Raw genomic sequence first — 10,145 nt, forward strand, 5'->3', positions numbered from 1 at the left:
ACAGATGGACCCAGATAAATCCAGTGAGGGACACTTTGTAGAGTCATAGGAAGGGAACTGAATCCGAAGGCAGGGGATTTGACTTTGAATCCTACCTTTGCTGCTTGCTGCCTTGTGACCCTGGGTGAATCACTGTCCCTATCTTGGCCTCAATTCCATCACTTGTAACGTGAGGACATTGGACTAGATTATTTCTCTTCCCACCCTATGATCTTACGGTTCCCAACTGGAATCAGGACCCTACTAAGACAAAGGCAGCATCTTATGCCTCTTGGTGAAAGCAAAGGACCAACAAGGAGAAGGAGGAAGTCTCACAAAGAGAGATTTAGCATATTTTACCCCCTTTGCAGTTTGGGAGGAGTTTTTTGGCCAGATTTCCCTGATGTTTTCCTGGCTTGGTTATGGCTGGCCTCTTGCTCCCTCTACAAGAAGGGCACGGCCAACCGCTTGCCGCCACCATTAAGCTTTGTACAACGTTTCCACCACCTCCTGTCCAAGTGAAGAAACTGAGGCACACAGTGGTGATCTACCCATAGTCACACAGCTAGGAAGTATCCTATGTGGTCTGGTCTCATTTCCTTTCTGTGTCTACTTCACTATAGAAGCCTTTCAGAGCTGGATATCCACAGGGCACAGAAAGCAGGAACAAGATTCCTTGCTCAGAGCCCTCGCCTGTGCCTGGGTAGTCAGGGGCAAGGGCCAGGTGGCTCCCTCTCATGTAGGTGATGGGAGGGAGGAAGGAAAAGAGGGAAGACCCTATTGCCTAAAAAATCGTCTCTTATCCCCATGTCTCCTCTCCCAGGTGGAATTGTGAAAGGCGATGAGATCATGGCAATTAATGGTAAGGTTGTGACGGGCTTCACCTTGGCTGAGGCCCAGGCAACCCTACAGAACGCCTGGCACCATGGTGCGGTAAGAATAGTCCTTATACTTATATTTGAGTTTAATAATAATAACAGTGAGTATTTACTTAGTGATTTAAAGTTTGCTAAGCATTTTACACATTACTCCATTTGATCCTCCCTAGAAGATATATGCTTTTATTATTGCCATTTTACAGATGAGAAAACTGAGACTGACAGATTAAATAACTTGCCCAGAGTCACAGAGAAAGAATCTGAGGCTGGATTTCACCCCAGGTCTTCCTGACTCCAAATCCAGCACTCTGTCCCCTAGTTATATAGCCACTTAGCTATCAAGTTCCTTGGTGATAGGGATTGTTTGGGGTTTTGAATCCCTAACAATTGGCATAATGCCTGGCACATGTAGATTGCCCCCTCAGCTACGTACCCACTCACATTCGTTTGACCATGTACATCACAGGCTTCTTTCATGTGGACCTCCTATCGCCCAGGGAGGTGCTCTGAGTCCCAGCCATCACAGGGTATGCCAGAAGACACCAGTACCCCCACCAAATACATCTCTCAAAATATTCAAATATTTTCCTTAAGGGAAACACTGCCTAAGACCCATCAGCCTCCACAGAGCGTAATTTTCTCTCTTCCTCCCAGTGAGAAAACACAGAGGGAATAATACCCTGCCTGCTGTTTCTCTAAGTAGGCTTCTCCCAGAGGCAACAATTAGATCTTCATCAATAGGACCCTGCCTCCTTTTACCCAGCTATGCTCTATGTGAGATCATACAATATGTTACCAGTGAGTTTTGAGTTCCTGGATTCTGCCATGCTATGGAGACAGATAGGGTCACCTAGGTCTATGCCAGGGATAGTAAAGATCAGTAAAAATAACCTCGAGTGGGAGGTCAAAGACCTGGGTTAGCTTCCTCTTACTACCTCTAAGATTTTTTTAAACCCTTAACTTCTGTGTATTGGCTCCTTGGTAGAAGAGTGGTAAGGGTGGGCAATGGGGGTCAAGTGACTTGCCCAGCGTCACACAGCTGGGAAGTGTCTGAGGCCAGGTTTGAACCCAGGACCTCCCATCTCTAGGCCTGACTCTCAATCCACTGAGCTACCCAGCTGCCCCCTACCTCTATGATTTTGAGCAAGCCACTCAATCTCTCTGGACCTCAGTTTCTATATCTGTAAAATCAAACAGTTCAATCAAATAACTTCAAAAGGGCCCCCCAAATACTACTTCTTTGATTTTCAGCAAGCCACTCAATCTCTCTGGGCCTCAGTTTCCATATCTATAAAATCAAACAGTTCAATCAGATGACTTCAAAAAGGCCCGGGATCTTCACAATTGGTCATTTGGGGTGGTCGTTGATATGTTGAGTTGTGAATGATGATTACAGGTTGTATAGAAGGTTCCCTGCTATTGCTTGGGGAAGGTGTGTGTGGGTGTGATGGGATAGGCACTGGTAGATGTCTTATCTTGTCCACATCATCAGGGCAGCAGGATCTGTGTGCCCAGAGTAATGTCCATCTCTCCCTACAGGACTGGATTGATCTGGTCATTGCAGTGTCTCCACCCAAGGAGTACGACGATGAGCTGTAAGTCCTTGTTGGAGTCTTGCCACCTTATGCAACCCAGGCAGCCTTCACATAAACCTACAAGTAGGAGAAAAATGTGTCCCCCCCCCCAATTCAGGCTACCTCTTGGGAATATCTTGAGGTCCCAACATCTCCATGAAGTCTTCTGGCTTAAAGATTTGTCCTGCACTTCTGCAATTCTACCATGTCTGTCCAAAGGTCAGAGGGGCCACGGCGCAAGCACCATATATAAGAACATGCCTACCCCTTACTTGATCATTCAAGCCTCCCCCTCTCCTTTTCCCCTCTCTCCAATCTCTTATTATCCCTCTCTCCCTTCTCTCCTCTTCTCCATCTCCCTTCCCCTTCCCCCTCTAACTTTCTTTCCTTCCTTCCTCTCTTTCTTTACCTATATCCTCCATTTTTTTCTTTCTCCCAGCTCATCTCCCATCCCTGACTCATCCTTTCCCCTTCCTATCTCTCCATTTCCCCCTTCTTCATTTCCTTCTCCCTCCTCCTCACTTCCCCCTCTCCATTTCTTCTTCCCCTGCTCCCCTGCTTTCTTAATTCCTCTTCCCATTCCCCTCTCTTCCCCTTTCTCCTCATTACACTTGCCTGCCACACTCTCCTTTGAAATTGGATGTTCTGTCTCTGACCCCTACGTGGAGACACCACTGCAGTATAGATCCACCATAATCACATTATGCTCCAGCCATTCAACATCCATAATTAGCCCCAAAGCTGACATTCTAACAAAAATAATCTCTTATCATGGCTCTGGAGTTGGTGTCTGGGTTCCAATACAGGCTCAAATAATAGCTATGTGACCTTAGACAAGTTCATTTCCTGACTCTGGCCTTATAAAATGGGGGGAGCAGAGGAAGTCAAGTCAGACCAAATGATCTTCTAATGCATCTTTGAGCTCTGTGTCCGTGGTGAGCAGAGACTAGACACCCGAGTAAATTATAGGAAAATCAGCATCACTCAGGTCCCTCCGTCCTTTTAGACTTCTGGGAAGATGACCAGGGCAGGGGTTGGGGAAGGAAGAGACTGCACCTACAAAGAGACCAACCAGCCCCAAGGAAATAACCCGAGTCACCATTTTGTGTGTTTTCCTGCTCTTCGTATGTAGTTCTTCTCTTCCCTCCTCTGCAGACAGCAGCCCCCAGCCACTCAGAAAGAGCCTTGAAGGCAGCGCCCCTGTGCACAGACATGGGTTTCTCCTGCAGCTGTAGTCCCCGCAGCATTCCCTCATGGTGAATAGACAGTCTTTCCAAGGCTAGTCATTCTGCTGCCGACCTGTCGTCATCTTGTACAGGTCGTCAGAGTGTTCTTTGGACCACTGCCTGAGTCACCAGGCACTCTGGGTCTCAGTACTACCAGGCATCATCCCCCAAACATGCCATCGGTGTTTGTCACTTCATTGATGATGACCGATGTTTATCTGAGGAGAGGTCCTGGTTCATATCTGATGTGGTCATGGTAACCAGGGAGAACAGTACAACTTTGCCAGTTTATTCCATGTGCCAGAGACCTGAGAGTCCTTTCTTAAGGCCATCTTCCAACTCCTGGTCAGCGCCATGCTTATCTCTGCCATGCGAGCCCAAGTGGCACCAATCTGAGCTGGAATCAACCCTGGAATTCTGGCCTTTGCCATTCTGTGTCGGATATGAATAGTGCCATAAAACAGGGCAAAGGCAACACGGGCACTGCAGAGAGAAATGCTGCCTATAATCCTCCCCCAATTAAAAATGTAATAGCCATATTTTTATCAAATCCTGATAGGAACTGACACATGGGGAATGATCAATCAGTCCTTGCTCTTGGAGTGAAATCTATCCTTCAGTCAACATGAGTTTATTAAGTGCCAAGCCCTGATGATGTAAACACAAAGAAGGAAACAATCCCTACTCAAAAGAAGATTCTATTCCAAGCATCCTGTCTCCATTCTGGCCACTAAATGCCATCCAGAGCTGTATTAAATTTAAGAGTTTTTTAAGGCTGGTCCAAAGAACCGGAACTAGTATTCCTTATGTACTTTTCTGCCTTGGGTCATAGAAAAAATAATGATTTTTTCTTCTTTCTTCTCCCTCCATTTCTTCTCCTGTTCCACGAGACCCATTTCAGACCTGTAAAGTGTGGCTTGTGCTCCCCCACCCCATGTCAAGGGGTTCCCATGGGCAGAACCAGCAAGTAGATGGGTGTGTTTGAAGTAGCCTGAAACCTTGATTCTGGGAATGAGCAATGACTTGACCCTGGGCTGAGTCTGCTTGGAAAACTTGGCTTTCTGCCATTGGATTTAGTTTGTCATTACCATTTCATAAAATGTTGAGACTATACACTCCCTCTGTTGTTGCTCTGACACCCTGGTGGCCTCTGGGGGCCTCCCTAGGTCCCAGGGAGTGGGTCTGGCCCTAAGCTTTCTGTCATTTATAATCTCTGGTTTCCCAAGGGGTTTTCTTGGCCTGCTTTCCATCCTTTTCTCCTCGCCTTCCTGATCTCACAAGAAAAAATTTAGCTCTCCTCATCCCTTGCAGTCCTGTGGGCCAGAGCCCAGTGTTGGCTAGTGTGCCCACAGGCAGAGAGAAGGAGGCTTTCTGCTGAAAAGATATGCATGAGCTTTGGTTGGTTGTGAAGCGAGCTTTGCCTGGAGTCTGGTTTCATCTTTCTCCCTTTCTTTGTGTTGCAGGACATTTTTCTGAAGTCCAGGAGACACCAAATCCATGGCTAGCTGACATCTACTCTCTGATTCTTCCATATGAACCTATGACTGGTCATCCACATCTCTGACTTTGGTCCCCACAGATCACGGGGTCCTTTTCTGGGAAGCTTCACAAGCAGTCTGCAGGACATCTTCCCATCTATCATTCAACACTAATGCTTTCTTGAGCCAGACCTAAAACCGAGCGGCTCAATCCTGCCCACCTCCTCTCCAGGCTGAGGCCCCATAGAGCTGGGAGGGAACTCCCAGGAGGGCTAAGGGAGAATGACTTTGATGAGACTGAGGAGAATCCTTTATCATCTCAGCATTTTACTATTTCTGATGCCATCTCTTCACCTGTGAATTTGGTTTCTCCACAACTCCCAGAATTCCACAGAGAACTATTAGGAATTAGAGCTTCCATTCTCTCCCTTTATCTTACCCCTCTCCCAACCCTGCCCAGAATAAGAATTTAGAGGATAATGCCATTAAACTTTGTAGGACCCGCTCCAGTGCTCTCTGAAATTGTTTTGCTCAGGATGTAATTATTTGGGGGTTGGGGGCAGAGTACCCTCCTCTAAACTGGCCAATAAACTGTTTACCTGATTGTCAAGTCAACTAGTCACCTGGTATTTATTGAACATCTATGATGTTCCAGGAGCTGAACTAAGTTCTGGGGACACAAGCAAGGTGAAAACCAGTCTTTGCTTTCAAGGGGCTCATGGTTGAAAGGGGAGACAACACACAAACAACTAAGTACATTTATAGAGAATACAGAATGTATGCATATAGGATAAGTTGATGATAGTCTTAGAGGGAATGGTTAATGAAGACTGGAATAAATTTTTTGCAGAAGGTAGGACTTTAGCTCAGATTTTCTTCTAGTGTCTGTGCTTAAAGCCCAAGCAGGGATAAGGTCATGTTATAGGCTCATGGATTTCAAGCTGGAATGGATCTGACAACGTCTTGTCTTACAGATAAAGAAACTCGGGCTTCTGGGGGTAAAGTGACTTTCCCAAGGCCACACAGGCAGTGTCAGAGATAGGATTTGAAACTGGGACCTCTGATATGATACCATATTTTAATATATGCACTTTCCCTTTTCTTCTTTGTAACCCTCTTCTCCTCCCTGAACTCCTTCAGAACCTTAATAAAATCCCAGTTTGGCCAAGTATAATGGGCTTGTTCATAGGGAACACTGAAAACCCTTTTAGACACAAAGAACCAGATTTCCTCCAAGAGAAGGGGTAAACTAAGCATGATTCTTCCCTGAGTAACTGATATTTTCCTTGATCTTGTTATTTGGGCCTTGGGTTAGAGGCGACAAACCTCAACTGATACACACAAATACTGCCCTCTTCTCCTACCTACTCTCCCAGAGATGGGTTTGGACTTGGATGTTCTTCAGTGAGAGTGAATCATTTGGTGAAGAGCCTCCAGAGACCCTCTAAAGTGACATTCCCATCTGTGGAACAGTTAACCCTTTGGGAAAGTTCTTAGCTCCATTTCGTGGTGGCGATGGCAATTCTACCTCAATAATATATATTGCAGATTAGCACCATGACCACCACCCCACTTAGTACCCTCCTCATCACTTCTTGCAATTGGCCTCATTTCCCAGCTCTTCCCCATCTAGTCTATTCTCTATACAGAACTCAAAATAATCTTCCTCGATCAGCACTCTGATGTCACTACCTCATCTTCACCCACCCACCCTCCCTCCACTAAGAGCATTCAATGGCTCTCTGTTGACACGAGGACAAACTGTAAACTGTTTAAGTTGGCATTTAAAGGTTCTTCACTCTCTGGCTCCAGCCTACTTTAGAAGTTTATTGAACATCACTCCCCCTCTACATTTCAGTCAAACTGGGCTCCTTGCTGTCCCCCAGCTTGGTATTCCATCTCCTACCTAGGCCATCTGCCTGAAATGCCTAGAATATAATTCTTCATCATCTCGATCTTTTAGACCAGTGAGACCCAAAGTGGGCACCACCGCCCCTGGTGGGTGCTGCAGCAATCCAGGGAAGCGGTGATGGCCACAGGTGCATTTGTCTTTCCTATTAATTGCTATTAAAATTTTTTAAAAATTAATTTCCAGGGGGCTAAGTAATATTTTTTCTGGAAAGGGGGCGGCAGGCCAAAAAAGTTTGGGAACCACTGTTTTAGACTCTAGCTTCCTTCAAGCCTTTCTTGATTGCCCCAAATGAATGTATCTCATGCCTACAATGATCATGTCTATGCTTCTCTGTTTCCATATTGTATCTCCCTACCCCCAATAGAATGTAAAACTTTTTGAAGGCAAGGATTGCTTCAACATTGCAAATCTCCTAGCACATTGTCTTGCCATCTCAGAATCATGGAACCTGAGAGCCTGGAGGGACCTCAGAGACATAAACCCATACACCTAAGGAATACCCACCATAATAAACCCAACACATTTTCATTTGATCTCTGCTAAAGACCTCCAAGGAGCAGAAACCCAACACCTGTTGAGGCATCCCATTCTACTTTTGGACTGCTGTTAGAAAATATTGTTCTGTACTGTAATGGGTGCCCAATGAAGGCTTATTGGATTGCATTTGACGAATTCAACCAACGTTGAAACAGAAGAATGAGGTCATATTCTGATGACCAGCTGTCAGAATGGAAGGGTTTCAAAACCACATTACGATCAGTCAGTTAACAGCATCTCTTAAAGGCTAGGTTCTGTGCTATATGCTGGAGATGTCATTGTGTTCAACTCTTTGTGAATTTTCTTGGCAGAAACACTAGAGTGGTTGGCCATTTCCTTCTCCGGTTCATTTTACAGATGAGGAAATCAAAGCTGAGTGAAGTGACTTGCTCAGGGTCACATAGCTAGGAAGTATCTGAAGCCATATTTAAACTCAGGAAGATGAGTCTTCCTGACTCCAAGCCCAGCACTCTATCCGCTGCACCACCTAGCTGCTCCTCAGAGCTTACATAATAAATGTGTGACAACGTACATATATAAAATTGTAAGTCATCTAACTTCTCTCAGCCTCAGTTTCCTTTTTTGTAAAATAAGATCAATGGCCTCCAAGGTCCCCCCCAACTCTAAATCTATGGCTCTATGATCTTATGTAACACATATTTACAAGCTACATTCTGCATAGTTACAAGATAATCTTAGAGGAGAAAGCACTAGTAGCTGGTGAAGTTGGGAAAAGACTCTTGGAGCAAATTGTACTTGAATTCATTCTTGAAGGAAACCAAAGATTCTGAGAGGTCAAGGTGGGGACAGAAAGCATTCTAGGTGGCCAGTCGGTACAGAGACAGAGATGTCAAATGGAGTGTTGTGTGTGAGGAAGAAAGCAGACCAGTATGGGCTAGTAGACTAGGATGGGCAAACCACATAGCGGGAGGAATATGTAAGAAGAATGGGAAGATCCAAAGGAACCGGGCGGTGAAGAGTTTTCAATGCCAAAAAGACTTTTAAATCAATGTTTTATTGAGAATGTAGACTCAAAGGGATCACACCAATGCAACTATCAATAATACATAAATAAGTCTTGATTGATGACACATGTTAAAACCAGTGGAAATGTGTGTTGGATATTGGGGGGGGGGAAGGAAAGGGGGATGAAGGGGAAAGTAAAAGCATGAATCATGTAACCTTGGAAAATTTTTCTAAAAAAATAAAATATTTAAATAAAAAATAAAGTAATTGAATTAATGACCTTACCCCAACGGATGGAAGGTCAGGAGTGGCAAAATTTGAAAAAGAAGCCAAGAAGTCCAATTACTGACCTAGCTTTCTGATAAGAGACTGGGGGTGGGGGGGTGGGGGGAGAGAGATTAGCAGTCCTCTGTTTGGGAATCTTCTCATCTATGTTCCTTTTCCCTGTAATATTTTTTGGTGTCCATTTGAACTTCAGTCCTTAACTTGATGGACTGGAGTACAATTTTGGGAGGTCTCACACAAGAAATCACCAGCTTATATTCCTGCCCAGAGAAGCCTTGGGAATATCTACATTGGGCTTAGTCTGCTTTCCTCTAAATGGTCCACAGCTCCCATCAAAAACATTCAAGCTAACAAGACACATCAAGTATTAAAAAGGTTTTATTTACACCACAAAAATATAGCAAAAGCTTCATCTCAAGTCCATAAATATCCAAGAAAATATTCCTGCTTTTCCCATGAGAAAAGAGTCTTGGGGGCTCTAGAATTTCCTTCCCCTCCCCACCACCTCGATTCATAAAGACCATGGTACTCACACACTGCACAAGTGAAAGAATAGGGTTATATATGGTTTAGGCTCACAGCTTCACTCCTTCCTTAATAGGTCTGTGCCCATTTGCTCCTTGGCACGTGATGGATACATGGACCTCTCTCCAGGTCTTGACTTTAGGTCAATATCTCCAACTTCTGTCTGCTTTCCTTTACATCCAAAAGTGATCTCGTATGATATGAACATAGGAGGAACAGCTTAGCTACACTCCTGTTACTTTTTTTTTTAATCCTTACCTTCCATCTTAGAATCAATACTATGTCATAGTTTCAAGGCAGAAGAGCTGTACAAACTAGGCAATGGGGTGGGGGTAAAGTGACTTGCACAGATAGGAAATGTGTGGTGGGATTTGAATTCAGGACCTTTCTGTCTTCATTCTTGGTTCTCAATCCACTGAGCCACCAAGCTCTGCCCAATTCTGTTACATTTTCATGTGTGCAAGCAAAACCTCCTGCTCTCAGAAATACTGTAGCCAAATCAGAAGCATCTAAGTGATCTGTATAAAGTCGCCTACATTTGCTAATTGTCCAAAACTCAACGTTGAGAGTAGATAGCTGAGGAGGAAGCATGGATTAAAAGTGACTATGTTAGTTATGACCCCTTAGTTATAAGGGGTCATACATAAGATGAGCAATGGAATGCTTATCTCCCCATGTTGGGTGAAAAGAAAATGTGGGAGCACAGAGGTCCAGAGGTCTGTCTGGATGCATCATACTATTTTTCACTTGTTTATTTGGGTATATGTTTTGGGGTTTGGGTTTTA

At 44.7% G+C, this 10,145-nt stretch overlaps 1 long non-coding RNA gene across 1 annotated transcript; it reads left to right on the top strand.

The window, feature by feature from the left end:
- The first annotated feature begins 807 nt into the window (after window positions 1–807).
- On the top strand, window positions 808–5,745 carry LOC123254263. The gene is made up of 3 exons (XR_006506663.1): window positions 808–912; window positions 2,397–2,452; window positions 5,121–5,745. It is a non-coding gene; the product is annotated as an uncharacterized LOC123254263 (long non-coding RNA).
- The last annotated feature ends 4,400 nt before the right edge of the window (window positions 5,746–10,145 follow it).

This window comes from Gracilinanus agilis, unplaced genomic scaffold (genome assembly GCF_016433145.1).
Source record: "Gracilinanus agilis isolate LMUSP501 unplaced genomic scaffold, AgileGrace unplaced_scaffold18772, whole genome shotgun sequence".
NCBI lineage: Eukaryota > Metazoa > Chordata > Mammalia > Didelphimorphia > Didelphidae > Gracilinanus > Gracilinanus agilis.